This window comes from Nannospalax galili, unplaced genomic scaffold (genome assembly GCF_000622305.1).
Source record: "Nannospalax galili isolate Female #2095 unplaced genomic scaffold, S.galili_v1.0 scaffold2019, whole genome shotgun sequence".
NCBI lineage: Eukaryota > Metazoa > Chordata > Mammalia > Rodentia > Spalacidae > Nannospalax > Nannospalax galili.
In genome coordinates, this window is record NW_008342625.1 from 1063493 (window position 1) to 1082366 (window position 18874).

At 49.3% G+C, this 18874-nt stretch overlaps 1 protein-coding gene across 3 annotated transcripts in view; it reads left to right on the forward strand.

Annotated features, from left to right (window-relative positions):
- The first annotated feature begins 259 nt into the window (after positions 1–259).
- The window catches only part of Alpl (alkaline phosphatase, biomineralization associated), a 67104-nt gene continuing 48489 nt past the window's right edge, over positions 260–18874 (forward strand). For 2 of the 3 annotated variants that reach the window (XM_029566189.1, XM_008838621.3), the window contains exon 1: positions 838–898. The gene's annotated coding sequence lies outside the window, so the exon portion shown is untranslated. Of the gene's footprint in view, positions 363–837; positions 899–18874 lie in introns of those variants that run through there. The other variant, XM_008838620.3, reaches the window with a different exon arrangement.

Here is an 18874-nt window from a genome sequence, read left to right on the forward strand (position 1 = left end):
CACACCAAAGGTAACCAAGGCACTCAACTGCCCCCAGAGGCCAGGATCAGCTGCCCAGCAGAGAGGCAGAAAAGGCCCGGCCCCGGGGGCAGCAGGACCGTAGGCACCGCTACCGGCGCGGTCCGGCAGGGGGCACCCTGGCCTCGCCGAGGGCCGAGCTGCAGGGCGCTGGGTTCGGGCCGGGGGCGGAGCGGGCCAGGGGCGGGGAGGCCGGCGGACGCTCGGGCCCCGGGCCGCCTTTATAAGCCGGCGGGGGAGGCGGCCGGGCTGCGTCGCGCTCCCGCCACTGCGCTCCCAGGGGCCCGTCCCGCCGATCCCGCGCTCCTGGCGTCCGCATAGACCCTCGCCACCGGTGCCCGCAGGTAAGGATCCACGCTGTCCCCGGAGCCTCCCGGACTCCCGCGCCGAGCTGCATCTTGCACGCCCCGGAGTGATTGTCCCAGCGGCGGTGGGACACAGGGAAGGGCAGGCGCCCTCCGGACCCCCGGCCACTTGTCCCCACGCGCGCATCTCCCGGGGTGACTGGAGGTTGGCCCTGACGCCCGCGGAGCTGCAGCCTAGGACCTCCTCCGCGGGGCTAGGCACCTGCTCCGGGTGCCCCGCGGCGGGGCAGCTCCCACGGTACCCACTCACCCTCCTAGCCCAGGATTGTACCCTTTGTGGTCCTACGTAGCAACCTCCAAGTCTCTCCAGCAGCCCAGCGGAAGAGCTGCTCTGTTCCCGTGCTGTCAAAAGTAGTTGGTGAGCACCTGGGAGGGACTAGCTAGATGGGGCGGGAAAGAGGGGAGACCACGTGTGCGTGTCTGTCTGGGAGGAGCGGGTGCCATTGCGGTTGTGGGCCAAGTTCTGGAGTTGGTGAAACCGAAGGAGCCCGCAATCCACTCTGGGCTGCATACAGGTGAGAGCGTGGGGCTAGTGCCCTGCTTACCTTAACTTGGGTAAGAAAGGGTTAAAGGCATGGTCATTGTAGCAGGGCTGGAGGCTGAGGAAAAGCTCACCAGCATCTCACATTGTCCCCGTGACCCTTTGCAACACATAATGGGGCTGGGGGAGGGGACCTTGCAAGGGAGGGTTGGAGAGGGAAAGTAATCCTGGCACTCTAGAGGCAGAGGCAATAGGATTGCTGTGAGTTTGAGGCCAGCCTGGAGTATCTAGGGAGACTGTGTCTCAGAAACACGAATGAATGAATGAATGAATGAATGAATGAATGAATGAATGAATGAATAATAAATGGGGGAGGGGGTGATTCTCAGGCCTGAGAGGGCCTTTGGACTTTGAGAAAACCTGAAAGATGCCCTCAGGCAGGTCCAGAATCCCAGAAACCCAGGGTGGGGGGTGAGGGGGGGGCTCAATTACTGAAGATGGCAGCAACTGTTTATTGAATGCCTACTGTATGCTGTAGCCTGCTATGACACCTGGCAGACACCATCTCATTTCATAAGTGGGGACAGTGTGCTTTAGACAATGCAGGCAAGTGACTGGATCAGGATTTGAACTCTATGAATCTGTCGTCTATTCCCTCCACAGCCCAAGAGATAAGGGAGAGCCCCTGACTCCCCTTTGGGCCTTTGTGGCTGGGCCTGGTTCCTTTTACCCTCCCAAGTCTTTGGTTCTCTCCATTGACTGATGTCTCACCCACTCTACTTCCTGTCCATCTTCTCTGCCTGCATCCTTTTTCAGTTCCTGAACTGAAGGTCTCTGAATTCCCAAAGCCCCACTAGTGGAGTGAGAGCCTACTAGTGGGCTGGACTGGTCCCCATCCATGTCCATGGTCCTGTCTATAAAAAGGGTTACCTATCTCTAGTTAGGATTATAGTAAGCCAAAAAACCAATCTACACAGATTTGTCAGGCATCAGCTTTTTTTTTTTTTGGGTCTTTTTGAGACAGGGTCTCCCTGTAGCCCCAGCTGTCCTGGAACTCACTATATAGACCAGGCTGGCCTGGAACTCATAGAGAGCCGCCTGCCTCTGCCTCCTGAGAGGTGGGATTAAAGGCATGTACCACCATGCTCGGCTTTCGGCATCAGCTTAGTACCAAGCTCTGCTCTAGGTGATGGGAGTGGGCAGTAAACACATGGGCATAACAAAATTTTTTCAGGCTTTGGCAATTTGAGGGTCAACATTGTCATGCTAGAATCAAAATGAAGCAACTCCCAAAGAAAGAAGTTAAAGTTCAGCAGGGAGCATCACATTGAGCCGCCCACAATGTGGCCCTGGTTAATGAAGGTCTAGCTGTGTGAGCAGGGCAAAGGTTTGTTCCCTCTCTTGCCCTGCTCTCCTTGAGGCTGCAGATTTCAGAGGCTGAACCTACTGGTGGGCAAGTCTTGGTGTGGATGGTAGCTTGCAAAAGAGTTTAGTTGGTTTCTGTGTTTTAGAATGTACTGGCTAAGCTGGTCGTGGTGGCTCAGGCCTTTAATCTCAGCACTCGGGAGGCAGGGGCAGGCAGAGCTCTGTGATTTTGAGGCCAGACTGGTCTACATAGTGAGTTCCAGGCCAGCTGGGGCTACAGGGAGACCCTGTCTCAAAAAGAACCCCCCCCCACCAAAAAAAGAAGAAGAAAGAAAGAAAATAGTGGCTGTCCTCCAGTTCTAGTCTCAACCAAAACTGCAACAGAGACTGTGTATAGAGTTAAGAGTTAAGTCATTGCCTCTGAGCCCTGGGATCTCGTCATCCACCTTTGCCCAGGCTCTGCCCATACCCTGGTGGGCTACGCGGTGAGGGAGCACTCTGCCCTGCTTGCTGTCACTCAGATGCCACCTCCCCCCTCCTGGATACAGTATGGGTGGGGGAGCTCAGAACTCCAGGCTGGGAATAGCCCTGGAAACTCCTGCCTTCTTCCTCATAGAGTAGGCCAGCACCAGACCCTGCCTTGTTCTATCATACAGGAGAACCGATTCTCTCTATGCACATGAAGAAACCTCTCCCAGGGACAGTGACTTGCTCTAGGACACACACAAGCCACCTGGGCAGCCAGGGACCAGGAACCTAGAATTTCAAGTCCTATGATCTCCCTGTATTACCCACCTGAGGGCTTCAGGCTTCCTGAGGGGACTTCAGGATCCAAAGGCAGAGCTTGGAGCTCTCAGCTTAGTCTGAGTGGGTTACTTAACAGAAAATCCCGAGCTTAAGAGTAACATTGTGGGGAACATGAGCAAGCCAGACTGCAAACCAGTGCTCAGAATTCTTCATGTGGCCACAGGAATGCTGACTCAGCTTCCCAGCACCACAGTCCCATAGTCATTGGCAGACCGGGGCTGGGCTATGTGGTATGTTTGTTATTTTTTCCCCCCTTTTCTTTTTCTGGAGGTGTTTTAATTTTTAGAATTACAGTGGGAAGCAGTAGATTAGAAGTTTATCCTCAGCTCTGCTGTGCGACCCTGGACAAGTCACTTTCCAGAGCCAATGAGACTATAAATGGTCTTCACATGCCTTTAATCCCAGTGCTCAGGTGGCAGAGGCAGGTGACTCTCTGAGTTCAAGGCTGGACTAGTCTACATAGTGAGTTCCAGGCCAGCTGGGACTACATAGTAAGACCCTATCTCAAAAACAAAACAAAAAACAGGGGCTATAGAGATAGCTCAGCAACTAAGTGCACTAGCTGCTCTTTCAGAGAATCTGGGTTCCATTCCCAGCACCCACAGAGTGGCTGACAACCATCTGTAACTCTAGCTCCAGGAGATCTGATGCCCTCTTTTGGCCTCCTCAGGCATTGCATACATGTAGTATGCTTACATCCAGACAAAATACTCACACATAAAAGAAGGTAAAATATTTTAAAATAATAACAAAATATAAGCAAACAAAAACCCAAAAAATAATCAACCAATTAATTAAATGGGGCTGGAGAGATGGCTCAGTGGTTAAGAACACTATCAGCTCTTGCAGAGGACCTGGGTTCGTGTTCCAGCACCTACATGGCAGCTAACAACCATCTGTAACTCCAGTTCCAGGGAATCCAATGCCCTTTTCTGACCTCCGTGGGCACTGCATGACACAGGTGCACTTACATACATGCAAGCATAACAGTTACACACATAAAATTTAAAAAAATATTTTAAAAAATTAAATAAATGGTCTTCCAACCTTGGGCTTTACCCATGTGCGTTGTCCTAGAGTTTGTTCTGTGGGAGTAGTTTCCACAGCTCAGGAAGGCAAAGCAAAGTCTATGCTTAGGAGAGCTTGGATGGCAGGGGAAATACTGGCTTAAGAATCAACAACCTGGCTCTGATCCCCAGCTGTGTGACCTGAGGCTCTCCTTGTGAGTGTCAGCTTGTAGTGGGCCCTCGGTGTCATTATTTGATGCTCAGTGTCCAAAGAACACTTAAGTGCCCTCTATATTTATCTGTCGTCTCATACCACCCTCCAACATTCCATAATTGCTCCCAGAAAAACTCCATGCTTAAAGTTTTCCATGCCTCAACCCTTAGCCTCCCTGTGGCATGAAATCAATTGTTTGCATTTAATTTGGCCTTCTCAAATGAAGGGGTAAAATTTGAGATGAGGGTAGGGGGTTGGGGGAGGAGATGAGGAAGAAGTTAAACCAGATGTGTTTTTGTTGAACTGTAAGATGGTGGTTAAACTGCCCCCCGTGTTATTACCATCGTTCTTTGTGAATTCCAGTAACCAAGAGTCGGGTTTCTCTAAAAACTGTGGTGTTCTTTCCTGGCTGGTGTGGACTTGCTCTCCCAATATTATCATTATTACTGCTTTATATTCATCGGAGGCCACAAAGTGCTGGCTGCAGCAGAGACCTCAGAGATGCCTGGGATTGCAGATTGGTCAGGCCTTCCTCATTGTGTCCATCTGTATCTTTGAGGCTCAGAGAGGGGAAGGGGCTTGCCCAGAGGCACATAGCTGCTTAGGCTCAGCCTGCTGGTTCTGAGTCCCAGGATTTTCCAAAGGTGATCACCCTCCTGAATTTGGTGTGTGTCAGTTTATTAATGTATTTATTATTTTTTGAAGACAGGGTCTCTTGTAATCCAGGCTGCCCCTTCAACTTGCTGTGTGACTGAGGATGACTTTGAACTTCTGATCTTCCTGCCTCTACCTCTTTAGTGCCAAGATTACAAAAATGCAATACCATGCCTAGTTTATGCAGTGCTGTGGGTGGGACCCAGGGCTTTGTGCACACCAGACAAATGGTCCAACTGAATCACATCCTCAGCCTCCATTTACCTATGCTTTGAAAAACAGTAACGGCTCAAGAGAGGATGAAGATGTGAAGATGGTGTTGGTGGTGGAAAAACATTTTAAGCTCAGGAGAACCGTTGATACACCGCCTTGTGACTTTGGACAAAGCACTTCCCTATCCGGGCCTCAGTTTCCTCATCCATAAACCAAGATATCTGAGGAGCAGAAGAGAGGATAGGATTTCCCTAAGCTTTGGATGGATCTTAGTGAGGCCTCTCAAATCTGCAGCCTACTATGTGCAAGGTTAGGGTAGGTCAGATATAACTGGGTTTTCTAAAACCTCAGAGCTGGGAGCTGAGGACTCTTGGCTTCTATAGTAAGTTAAAAGCTTCAATTTAGTTGCTGGTGTTGTTAAACCAGGGTGGTTTCGTTTTACATAAAAGCATGGTTTGGGGCTTCTCTTGAAAGATCAGAAGATGTGGCTATGCCGGGCCACACCTCTGCCTGGCCACAATGCCTGGAGCTGAGTGGCAGCAGCTGCTCCATCCATTTTACCGCAGTCCCCATGGCGCCCAGTTCCTCGCACAGCTCACTTGCCTTTCTGACACGGCCAGTTGCCCCTGAGTCTGAAGTTTTGAGGCAGAGTTGGGGAGGTCTTGAAACAGGGGCTCAGATCTCATTTGAATGACTTGGTGGCTGGCGTCAGCCTGCAGGGGGCTGGGCAGGACCATAGACACATAAGTGCACCTAGACTTGTAGACAGAACCTCCTTTTTTTGGTCTTTTTGTGACAGGGTCTCCCTGTAGCCCCAGCTGGCCTGAAACTCACTATGTAGACCAGACTGACCTTGAACTCACAGATAGCCACCTGCCTCTGCCTCCCAAGTGCTGGGATTAAAGGTATGTACCACCATGCCCGGAGACATGGCCTTCTGCTGGCATCTCTGGAAGATACTGGCTAAGTCAGGTGCCCCTCTCTGCTTCAGTGGCATCTAGGGGTTCCAGAGACCTGGGGGTCATGGAGCATCATTCCCCGCCTGTCAGCATTCAGAAGTGGGGCCTGCCCATGACTTGGGGATGAGCAGCCCTGGGAGAAGGGACTCCCACCACAGCTATCACTTCACCTCATCCCATGGCCACATCACACACGGGACCCAAGATCTTTTCTTCACCTTTTTTGCTGGTGCTGAGGTGTTTGATGACAGGTACCCAGGGGGACCACATTATCACTGTATGAGCCAGAGGGCAGCTTGAGAGGCTATGGAGCCTGGTGGTTAAATATGGGGCTCTGGGCACAGCAGCCAGGCATGAGATTCTAAAAGGTCTCCATGAATAAGTTATTTTGGGGGAACACAAGGTAAACAGGGTTTGGGGGGAACTTCGATTCCTGATGATGGTCTCAGGTTCCCCATTCCTTGCCCTTGAAGAGGTTGATGTGTCCCCTGTAGGATCATGCTGCAAGTCATCCTAGACTCCCACGTGTGCCTCTCTCGTTCTGCACTCTTGTAGCTTAAGAGTCTCAGCTGGCACACATCACCCCTCACAGCCCTCTCATAGGTATGGAAGGGGCTAGAGGATAGTTTCTGGGAAGACTTCAGAGACCCTAAAGTGAGGCCCAAGACCCTGACACCAGGTCCCCTACACTCAACTTTTGGTGTTTTGATGTTTTGAGATGAGGGTCTCCCTCTATATAGCCCAGGCTAGCCTCAAAGTTTGGGCAGGCTTTCTGCCTCTGCCTCCCAAGTGCTGGGATTATAGGCTTACAACACCCCACTCAACTTCTCCTGGGCTACTTTCTGAGACTCACCCTCATCCTCCCAGTGTCTGAGTTAGAGGTTCAAATGCTCTCTGCTCCTGGCCAGTCAGCATGCTGCTGGACAGAGCACCACCAATGTTTCCATGAACCTTCTTAGCGTTAAGTGACCAGAGCATATTTCTTTTGTCTGAAAAGCCCTAAATGCAAAATGCAATCTTTATGAGGATCTACCTATGTTTTTTCTTTTTTCTTTTTTTTTAGTTCAGGGGATGGAACCCAGGGTCTCACTCTTGCTAGGCAAGTGCCTGGTCCCTAAGCCCCACCCTAACCCCTCTAGGTCGCCTTTCCTTTGTCAATAACAGAGCAGGCAGCCTCTGGTGACCCCCTGAACTCCCACTGTTGGAATCTGGGGCCTCTAGCTGACTGCATAGACCAGGGCTTTCTCCTTTTACCTGACCCCACCATGACTTACCTGACTTCCACACAGACTGAATCACACCTCTGCCAGGACTCTGGATAGGAAGGTCTCAGTGGGTCCTGAGTCCCAGGGTCTTCCCTATGCCTTGTCTTTTCATTACCACTGTTTCCTCTACTTATAAAGCCACTGCCAGACTGGGATGTGGCTCAGTTGGTAGCGTGCTTGTCTATGATGCATGAAGTCCATCCCTAATACTTCATAAACTAGGCATGGAGACATGGCAGCCCCAGCACCCTGAAGGGGAAGGCAGTTAAGGGTCATCCTGGGCTATATATCAAGTTTGAGGCCAGCTTTAGATATATCTTAGACAGCCTTTAGACATAACTGTCTAAAAAGAAAAGTCCAGCCTGGTGGTACAGGCCTGTAATCCCAGTTTCTTGGGAACTGAAGCAGGAGGACCACAAGTTCAAGACCTACCTGGACCACATAATGAGTTCAAGGGCAATCTGGGCAACTTGGTGAGAAGTTGTCTCAAAACAAAAGAAAGGGCTGGGGATGTGTAGCTCAGTGGTAGAATGCTTGCCTAGCATATGTGAGACCCTGGGTTCAATCTCAGTACCATACACATGCACACTCACATACATTCACATACACATGCACTCACATATACACACACACAAACACATGCACACATCCACTCTGAGTCCCTCCCTACAGTCTATTATGTTTAAACTGCTGACAACCACAGTCCTGTTCATTTGGTCCTATGGCAGCCTTGGAAATTGAGATACAAATCCCCTTAGGTGGGAAGTGGGAGATAACATATCTTTTCCCAACCATTGCAATCTACCCATTCAAGCAGCTTCCCTCCCCCAAGACGCGCGGTGGCATAAGCCATTTTCCTAGAAGAGTCAGTTCCTTATTTATGTTGAAATAATGAAATTCAGTAACAATCAAAGGCAGACAGTAGTTCCCATTTTCCTGTTCCCAGTCAGGTTTGCAAGTGGATTCATATTTTATGCTTGGATACAAGCCCTCAGGAGATTTCCTTGTGTACACTGTTTTCAGTTGGACCATCTGTCTCTGGGGTTTGTGACGCAGGGGTGGGGTTCTCAGAGGAAGAGGAACAGCACAGGAACTTCTGGTCCCACAGCTGCACCTACTCGCTCAGGCCAGGATTCCCAGCCTGATCACGCCCCCTGCTTGTCTGGAAGGCCAGCACAGGCCTAGCAGGAAGTATCCTCAGAACCCAGAGAGCCTTGGATGTAAATCCCAGCTGTGCCATTTCAGGCTATGTAGCCTATATCTCCTTCCCTTTGGGCTTCTAGTTACTCTTCCTGAAAACCACCACTTATGCAAATGAGACAGGGCCTTAGGACTTTTCTGGCTCCCAAGTAGCACATATACTGCCACTCTTCTAACCTACACCCATGTCAGGCATCACTAATCAACTGCTGCTCTTCCCACCAAAGTTTCTTCTTGTACAATATGATACTCAGGGAGCCATGAGTCAGTACTTAGAACTGGCACACATGATGAAAGATCATCTCAGAACCAGACTGGTTTACCGATGACATGGACCAGGAATGGGAAAGGGCCCAGGTGGCACTCAGTTCAGTGTCATGGGACTTCCTAGTCTTCTTTTTCTTGTCTGGAGAGCAAAAAGGACTCTGAGCTAGACTTTGCCAGAACCTGCCTCTGGGGTGGGCTGAGTCCACAACTGGTCCCTATAGTTACTCTCAAGGGGAAGGCTGTTCTGTGGGTCTGGCCACTGTCAAGGCTGAAGTAAGAGGGGCAAGGAAGGGGATGTTTCAGACTCTCCTGGAAAGACTGAGGCTCCCCTTCACCCATTCTTTCTAATAATAGCAATGGCAATAATAATAATGGTGATAAGAGAGCGGACACTTACTGGTTATCTGTTAACCCCAAGGCCCTCGGCTAGCCTTGTGTCCTTCCATACAGTTCATCTTTAATACTGTTTTCCAGCCAGAAAATGGCTCAAGCAAAGTATATTTGCCTGTCTCCTGCTTGCCTCTCAGCTCAGTCTAGGGATCGCCAGACTCCATGTTTACTCTCCCTGGATCACCATTGTCATTTATAAAGTGACACTCCTTTGCCTGAGCTGTGCAGAGTACTCTCTTGTTGGCAGAGTCTCCTGTGCTTTGCAATGCTGAAAAGGGGGCCCAGGGCCTCCTGCGTGCTAGGCACGAGCTCTTCCACTGAGCTACAGCCCAGTCCAGCGTCTTCCCCATACTCACAGGGACCACACTGCAAATGGAAAATTGAATCTCAGAGGAGTGTGGTGGACCTGGGATCACACAGGGAATGTCCTGCCTGTTTCCTGAACCTGGAGTAGGGGTGGGAGCTTAACTGAGGTAGAGCTGGCCTTGCCCTCTAGCCCAGGTGGATCCATCCCATGTCCTACTGAAATCCACCATGCGACCTGGACTTGTCACTTTAGCCTCCCCTTGCTTCAATTTTCAGACTCTATGAGTTTTAAAGCCATTTCTTGTTCATGAGCTCAAAGGACCCTGACAGGCGTGTCCAACCTGCAGTTTGCAGGCTGTACGTGCAGCACATAGCTGAGCATAGCTATGAATGTCGCCCAGTGCAAAAGTGTAAACTTAAACCATTATGGAATTTGGGGGGATTAAAAAAAATTGTAACTTGTATGGCTCTCAAGCTCAAACTTTGTCCATGACATCTTGTTGTAATGTCAAAAGGTTGGTCATGGGGGTTGGAGAGATGGTTCAGCCATTAAAAGCACCAGCTATTCTTGCAGAAGACCTGGGTTCAAATCTCAGTACCCACATGGAGGCTGACAGCTGCCGTAACTCCAGTTCCAAGGGATATCGTGCCCTCTTCTGATCTCTGTGGGCATTGTATACATGTGGTGCACTTACATGCAGGCAAAACACTCATACACATAAAATAAAAATTTTTTTTTAAGTTTTATCACTTAGCAAAAGGGGAAACTGAGGCAGCAAGACAACTTGCATGGCCAAATGGTTGGCAAAAGCAATCCTCAAATTCGGGTTAGAATCCCAGACTTCACTGAGTGTGTTCCTCAGCTCCTGTAGCTCTGCCTGATCCCTGCCCAGCCTGCCTGCAGGGTCCTCTCCTCGCTTGTGACCCAGCTGGTATTAGGGTGTGATCTGATCTCACAGTGCGTGCCTGGCAGAGAGCTTGAGTCCTTGGAAGGCAGCAGGGTGCCCAGGACTCAGCACTCCCAGATGGCACCCCCACAGCCCCCCGGCTCTGTTGCTTGTGAACCTGTGCAGGCTCAGGTTTGACCGCTTTCCTGGCCACCATTCCCACACTCCTCCGGGGTCTTCCTCACTCCATCGGTGACACCAGCTCTTCACAGCCCTGGCCTGTCCTTTGGTCTATTTTGATAAAAATTGTATACCCAATCCCAAACTACCTTAATTTCTTTAATAATCATAGTAGCTGATCAACAGGGTGTGATGGTATGCTCCTATACTCCCAGCACTTGGGAGGCAGAGGCAGGATGAAAAGTCTAGACCCTGTCTTGACAAACCCAAAACATATAAATAATGTACTTACACTGGTCATTGGTCAAATCCAAGTGCATGGTGGGTTCATAATTGCTAGATGAACGAAGAATATGTAAGGAATAAAATCCCATTGGAATTAGCATGGTGTGACCTTATGTGACCTCTGGGCCTCAGTTCTCATGTGCCAAATAATAAGTTGAAGAGTGGTTCTAAGAACTGACACATATACCAGGGTGTATTTGTTTTAAATATAATGCATCACAACTCCAGCTCTGTTCCAGACCCCTCACATGTATTTATATATTCGTCTACTTTTGGTAATTGAGGTTCAGAGGGGTTAAGCATCTACCCCTTAGGTCACACTGTTGGTATCAAGTGCAGAGGTTTGACTATCTCAGAGGATCTATATGCTCCAAGTATCATAATATAGGGACTCCCCCCACCTTCAAGCCAGTTCCCCTAATGCAGAGCCCCACCACAGAGTTAGAACACAAGAATCTGAGGACGTGAGGTGAGTGCTCCTATTCCTTGGACTGTGACACTTCTCCAAGAACACACATACTCAGTTCAGTGCAGAGCACATGGTGGATCTTGTGACAGTCATCCGAGGAGCAAGCGGCTGTGACACCCTGTAGAAGCTAGCAGGAAACCCAGCTCGAACCAGGAACGCCTCCAGAGGAGAAAGGACAGAGGTCTGACTTACTGTCATAGCTGTGCCCCCTTTTTGCATTTCTGGGAGATTCCTGCACTGTCAATGTCCCTTCTCACACGTGGGGAACCAGGCTCTGTTGGCCAATAAATGGTGAGTAACTGGTCAGTCTGGGTGTGCACCCCAGCTGCCAGGTTGTGGCACCTGTCTGAAGGACTCTGGCACCTTAGTGGGCTAGCCCCAGACAGGCAGGCCCATGTAAGGGCGCACTCAAGGAAGGACTCTGTAATACGTGGGGGAAAGGTAGTTCCCACTTCCTCAAGTCGGGGAAAGGTAGTTCCCACTTCCTCAAGTGGGGGAAAGGTAGTTCCCACTTCCTCAAGCAGGGGAAAGGTAGCTCCCACTTCCTCAAGGCTGGGTCCAGAGAGGTTGTCAGGACTTGTGACCTCACCCCATTTGGGGCACCTCCAGTGTGTGTCAGTTCCTGGGCTCTCTGGCACCACCCAGTGCTGACAATGATCAGACTACCACGCCTCTGGGCTAGGGGAAGGAAGGTCTCACAATTCCAAGGGGAAACCATGTAATCTGTGTCATACAGGAACAGGGATCAGGCTTAGGAGGGTTAGTAAAGTGCCCAGGGTTACAGAGCTGGTTGCTGGTAGTGCTGGGATTTGAATCCAGAGCCTGGAATCTTTCTACTCTGGATCCCAGGTCAGGTATGAGCATACTAGTCTTGGCTTTGGGGAGAGAAGCTCAGTCTGCTCAGGTAATGTCTGGTGCAGAGCTCCAGGCCTGACTCTCATTAATCTGTTCATTAGTGATGTTATTACTGGGAGCTGTCATGTACTGGAGCTCTAAGGCCACTGGAAAACGTTTACTTGTCCTTTCTTATGAGCTTTGAACAGGCCCAAAAAGTTGATCCTGGAGTCCCTTTCTTTTCAGGTGAAGAAGATGCACAGAACAGAGGAAGAGAAATGTCCAAGGTCCGTGCAGCTCCTGAGAGGTCAATCCGGAATTGAACCCCTGGCTCCAGAGTCTGGGCCAGGCTCACTCAGAGCTGTCAGATAAATCACCACCATCTGTTGTTTCCACTGGTTCCAGACTCAGTGGAAGTGGGGGAGACAGGAGTTGAGTAAGCAGCAGGGGATAGGAGCTGAACAAGCAGCAGAATTAGATTTCGTGACACTCTAGGGAATCACTGAGGTCTCCCTACCCCCGAGCTGACATGCAGTTTGTCTGTCCCTGTGATTCTTGGTGGAGAGGGAAGGGTGTACAGAGGGTGGAGGCCAGCAGAATGCTCAGCTGTCTCCAGGTAATGGGGGGAAGGGAGGCAGTGAAGTCTGGCTGAGGCTACCCCTTGCTCAGGAGGTGGGACAGGCCCAGGCCCCAGCCAGGGTTTTGGCCTTGGGCCTGATCCTGAGGAACTTCTGTCTTCTTTGAGAGTCTTCCTGGGCTGGGGGAATCCCCGTATGCTAACTTGTGCAAGAGCTTTGCTCAGAGATTTCCTCTGCTCCCTGACAGAGCCTGCCTGCCCCACTTCCGTAGCAGGGGAAATAAAGTCTTTCCTTCTGGGCAGCAACCCCATCTGAATAACCAAGTGTTTCTTTGTGGCCCCTGGCCAAGCAGAGCTCAAGTGCCAGGCCTCTGGTTGGCTCAAAGCAGGCCTGGCAGCCTCTGAGTCCTGTGACACATTCCAATTGCCCAGGGTAGACTCTAGGGGAAATGCCCGTTCCACTGGCTGTGGCAGGCTAGGCCCAGATGAGGCATGGGACAGAGGCAGCTTACTGGGGCTTATTCTGCCCTCTCTGCCTGAAGTGGCTCTGAGTGGAGGAAGAAAGGCACCCTGTCTTAGGAAATTCCCACTAGCGTGGCCTTCTGTGGCACCTCAGTGGGTACCAATATTCTGGCACCTGTGAGGGCAGAGCAGTAGGGAAGATGGGTACAAGAGTACTTTCATTTTAGCCATTCAACATATATTTATTTTTATTTTTTTGAGACAGGGTCTCTAGCCGAGATTGGCCTCAAACTCATGATATAGCCCAGGATGACCTTAACTCCTGACCCACCTGCCTCCACCTCCCAAGCGCTTCAGGCATGCATCATTGCACAGTGCTGGTTTATATAGTGCTGGAGGGGTCAAACCCAGAGCTTCCTGTATGCTAGGTAAGCACTCTACTAGCTGAGCTACCTCCCTGGCCTCTCAACATTTCAATACACTGTCCGCATGGCCCTGGGCTAGTGTATCAGTTGACAGGCAAACGTGGACCAGTGCTTGCCCCCAACGGCACCAGTATGTGGGAGGGATGGGTAGGTGCACTAGCCTATGTGGGGTCAGTGGTTCAGGGTAAAGACACACCACAAGAGAGGTCACCTAACTGGGGCATGATGACCGGAAAGGGAAAGTGACATTTATTCTACAGGAAGGCTCCATTCAGGAGCTGGGGATATTACAGGCCACAAGAGAGACAATAGCAAAGTTTATTTCTGATAGGAATGAGGGAAGACAAGAAACAGGCTTGTGGAGGATTAAAGATTATCTGCTGGGGACTCGGGGCATGGGCAGGGACTCTGTAGAAGTGGCCTTTGAACTAGAGGGTGAGAAGAAGGGAGCCAGGCAAAGACCTGGAGGAGGAGTGTTCCAGGAAAAGAACAAATGTTAAATCTTAAAGAGGAAAATAAACCGGGCATAGTGGCACATGTCTGTGATGCCAGCACTCAGGAGATGGAGGCCAGAGGATCAGAAGTTCAAGGTCATCCCTAGTTTCTAAGTGAGTTTGAGAACAACCTGGGCTACAGGAGACACAAGAACCCCCGAAGCCCTTCAGGGGAGAGAAGTTGGCACAGAGGTCAGAGGGGTGGGGCAGAGCTAGGGGTGATGTCAGAAAGGTGGGCAGGACCCAAGACTTGCAGGCATCTGACCCAGACAGTGTGCACGAAGTGCAGGGGAGACTGCAGAGGTGGGTGGACTCGCTTGTTGTTGGCCCTTTAACAATTGGAGGGAAATGGCTTTGAGGCCTCGCTGCTCCTGTGCCCTCCAGATATAGAGGATACAGCAATGCCTAGAGGGCAAAGCAGTTTTCCCAAGGTCACAGGATGGAGGGACAGGGGTAGATCTAGGTCTCCTTACACCTGCCAGTCTTTTCCCACACTGCTATACACTGAGACAGCTGCTAATTAAGCACTTACTGTTCGCTGACAAAGTTCTATACCTTGCCTAGTTTGACAGGTGGAAAGGTAGGGCTCAGCGAGGTGGAGAGGGCCTAGTGACCCAGGTTGTGTGTGACTGATGCTGCTTGAGGGGCTGAACCGTAGAATCAGTGGGGATGGTAACATTTACTGCTTTTTTTCTTTTTTGAGACAGGGCCTCCTGGTAGCTTCAGCTAGCCTAGAGCTCTCTATGTAGACCACACAGGCCTCAATCTCACTGAGAGAGCTGCCAGCTTCTGCCTCCCAAGTGCTGCGATTAAAGGCATGTGCAACCATGCCTGGCTCATCTTTTTGTTTTTCTTTTTTTTTGAGACAGAGTCTCATGTAGCCCAGGTTGACTTTGAACTCTCTAAGTAGCTGAGGATGACCTTGAACTCCTGATCCTATTATGTCTAAGTGCTGGGATTACAGGTGTACACCACCATACTCAACTCATTGATGTGTTATTAATGTTAATAGCATATATAGATAGACATCATGTATGTGGACTTCTCATCCCTCTGCCATCTTTTTGTATGTGTTAGGTATGGTATATGTATTCTTTTTTTAAATTTTTTTATTTATTTTTATTTTATTTTATGTTATTTTTTGTCTTTTTGAGACAGGGTCTCCCTGTAGCCCCAGCTGGCCTGGAACTCACTATGTAGACCAGGCTGCCTTTGAATTCACAGAGATCCACCTGCCTCTGCCTCCTGAGTGCTGGGATTAAAGGCATGTGCCACCACGCCTGGTCTTATTTATTATTTTTATGTGTATGCGTGTATTGCCTGCATATATGTGAGTGCACCCGTGTCGTGCAATGCCTGCGGAGGTCAGAAGAGGCTGTAGGATCCCCTGAGACTGGAGTTACGAGCAGTTGTTAGCTGCCATGTGGGTGCTGGGATTTGAACCCGGATCTTCTGCAAGAACAACCAGTGTTCTTAACTGCTGAGCCATCTCTCCAGCCCATGTATTCTTGTTAGTGTGGGTGTACACACACATGTGTGTGCATGTGTGGAGGCCAGAGATCAACATCAGGTGTCTTCCTTAATCACTCTCCATCTTCATTTTTAATTAATTAATTTTTACTTTATGTGTATGAGGGTTTTGCCTAAATGTGTGTAAGTGTACCACATGTGTGCTGTGCCCATGGAGGCCAGAAGAGGGCATTGGATCCCCTGTAACTGGAGTTACTGACCATTGTTAGCCACCATGTAGGTGCTGGGAACCAAACCCAGGTCTGCAAGAGCAGCCAGTGCTTTTAACCACTGAGCCATCTCTCTAGGCCCAGACTCCTGGCTTTTTATGTGGGTGCTGGGGATCCGATCAAGTCCTTATGCACAGCAGGCACTTATCAACGGACCATCTCCTCAGCCTCTGTTTTACCCTTGCCCTCCTTGCAAGTTGTCCTCTGACCTACACACACACACACACACACACACACACACACACACGCACACACACACACAGAGTGGGTGGCATGCACTCACCCACACACGTATACACATGTGTAGATACCTAATTAAATAAAAGTAATAAAACATTAAAACAAAAACCTCCACAGCTCTAGAGGGACAGCACTCAAGGCTGGCCTCTAACCTCCACATGAAAGTGCACAGGCACACACAGATGCATGTGCACACACACACACATGCGTGCATACACATGCACATCTGCATGCGCACACTAAGAAATAGTGACATATAGCCTTCCTCACAAAGCGTAGGCATCTCCTCTTGATCTGTACCTGAGAATGGAGGTGCTAAGTTATAGGTTATATGAAAGTTTCTTTAGCACTGCGAGACCCAATTGTTTTTCAAAATGACTGTACGAGTTTCCATTCCCAACAGAAAGGTACAGAAAGTCCTGTCTGTCTGTATCTTCGGCAGCACAGTATTATCAGAGTCTCTGCATTTTCCTAGTCAAATGCGTGTAACGTGTTCTCACTGTAGGCATGATGCGGTCACACCCTGACTGCCAAGAGGATGAAGTGGTGTGTGCGAGTCCTCTTCTGCAACACCTGTGACCATTTTTTCTTTTTGTCTTATTTTAAAAATCCTTCACTTACTGCTTTGTAATAGTCGAAGAAAGTTCACAGGCTGGGAATGTAGCTCAGTGGCAGAGTGCTTGCTTAGAAGGCACGAGGCTCTGACTTTGCCTTACTCTAAGGTCAGAGAGCTAGTTACCTATGATTTCTTTTTTTTTTTTTTTTTTTTTTTTTTTTTTGTGTCTTTTTGAGACAGGGTTTCTCTATAGCCCTAGCTGGGCTGGAACTCACTATGTAGACCAGGCTGGCCTTGATGTCACAGAGATCTGCCTGTCTCTGCCTCCTGAGTGCTGGGACTAAAGGCGTGCACCACCACATCTGGCAGTTACCTATAATTTCCATTAGGCGTTTGGTTTTTACATTTAAGACTTTGATCCATGTACAGTTGGGTTTTGTGTGTGGTATGAGAATACAGTTCAACTTTTACCTGTTTTGTTGTTGTTGTTGTTTTGTTACAGAGATGTCATTTTTTTTTGCATTTTGGTCTCCTTGAGCTAATTTGTTAAAATCTACTCCCAACTCTTTATAGTCGTTATGTATGTGATCAATTACAAATAAAAACGGTGGGATTTTTAAAATATTGTATTTATTATTGTAACTTTATGTATATGAATGTATTGCTTGCACGCATGTAAGTGCATCCGTGTCGTGCAATGGCCATGGAGATCAGAAATGGGTATCATATCCCCTGGAACTGGAGTTAACAGATGGTTTGTAGCTGCCATGTGGGTGCTGCAAATTGAACCCGGGTCCTCTGCAAGAGCAGCCAGTGCTGCTGAGCCATCTCTCCAGCCCCCAATAGTGGGATTTATATATGCATATGTTTATGATGTTGAGAATTGAACTCAGGTTCTCCTGTGCACTAGGCAAGCACTCTACCATTGTGCTACATCCCCAGTCATAGTTTTTTATTTTAAAAGAATCATTTAATCTGTTTTTTTTTATTTAAATTAAGGCAGAATCTCACTATGTAACTCAGACTAGTTTATTTATTTTTGTGTGCATGTGTGTGGATGTGTATTTCTAAAACCCCTTCCCTGGGGAGCTGTAAACAATGGTTATCTCCTCCTCCCTTGGGCCCAACCACAATCTGAGGTCCAATTCCACCAAAGTTTACCTTGGGGAACCAGTGAGATTATCGGATTTACTTAAAAAGCAGTGGGTGAGGGGTTACTTACAGGGCCGTGGGGGCTCACCCTTAAGGCCCCATTGGGAAGTCTTCACCAGCATGGTGAAGCATGGGTGATGGCTTTCTTATTGCTGCAGAAATGAAGTCCCTCTCCTCGTGTTCCTCAGCCTTTACTCTAGCGCTCCCCTTAGGCCACGTGCAATTTGGGCAGAATTGTCCACAGTGGGTTGAGAGGAGCAGCTGGATGCTCAGGCGAGGGTCCCACGACCCTCTCTGTCTCTCCTATGAGGGGAAGTCAACAGTCAAGCCCAGCTATGATGATCATTTGTAAGTGACACAAACAAACTCCTGAAGATGGGGATTGTTTGGCTTAGTCCTGTACAACGGCGTGCATGTGGCAGTCAAAGGATAACCTGTGGGAGTCAGTTCTCTCCTTCCATCATGTGGGTCTCAGGATCCAACTCAGGTTGTCAGGCTAAGTGGCAAGCATCTTTACCTGCTGAGCTACCCCCGGCCCTGTGGCCTCAAACTCTCCATCCTCCTGGGTGCCATTATGCCCAGCTTCTTTTAACTTTTTACTCTTTCATCTTCTTTTTGTGCTGTTTAGAAGCTGCCCAGTGAAATAAGCAATATGAAATTAAAATGATGATACTGGAGGTGGATGGGGGCCAGGGAGATGGCTCAGTAAGTGAAATATTTGCCACACATGAGTGTGGACTCAAGTTCAATCCCCAACCCATGTAGAAATCAATATATCCCTGCAATTGTAGTGCTGGGGACATAGAGGTAAGATCTCTGGGGCTTGCTGGCTGGCCGGTCTAACCAAATTCGTGAAATCCCTGTCTCAAAAAATAGAGAGCAACTAAGGAACATACCCAAGATCAACCTCTGCCCCCGCCCCACACGCGCGCACACACACAATAGTACTTGCTATCTTTGTCTCATTTTTATTTTGGAGCCAGTGTTCCCCCCTTGGCATTATGGGGGAAAAAATCTATACATTTTTATATAAATTGTTTTCTTTAGGTAAATCAGTCTTTCC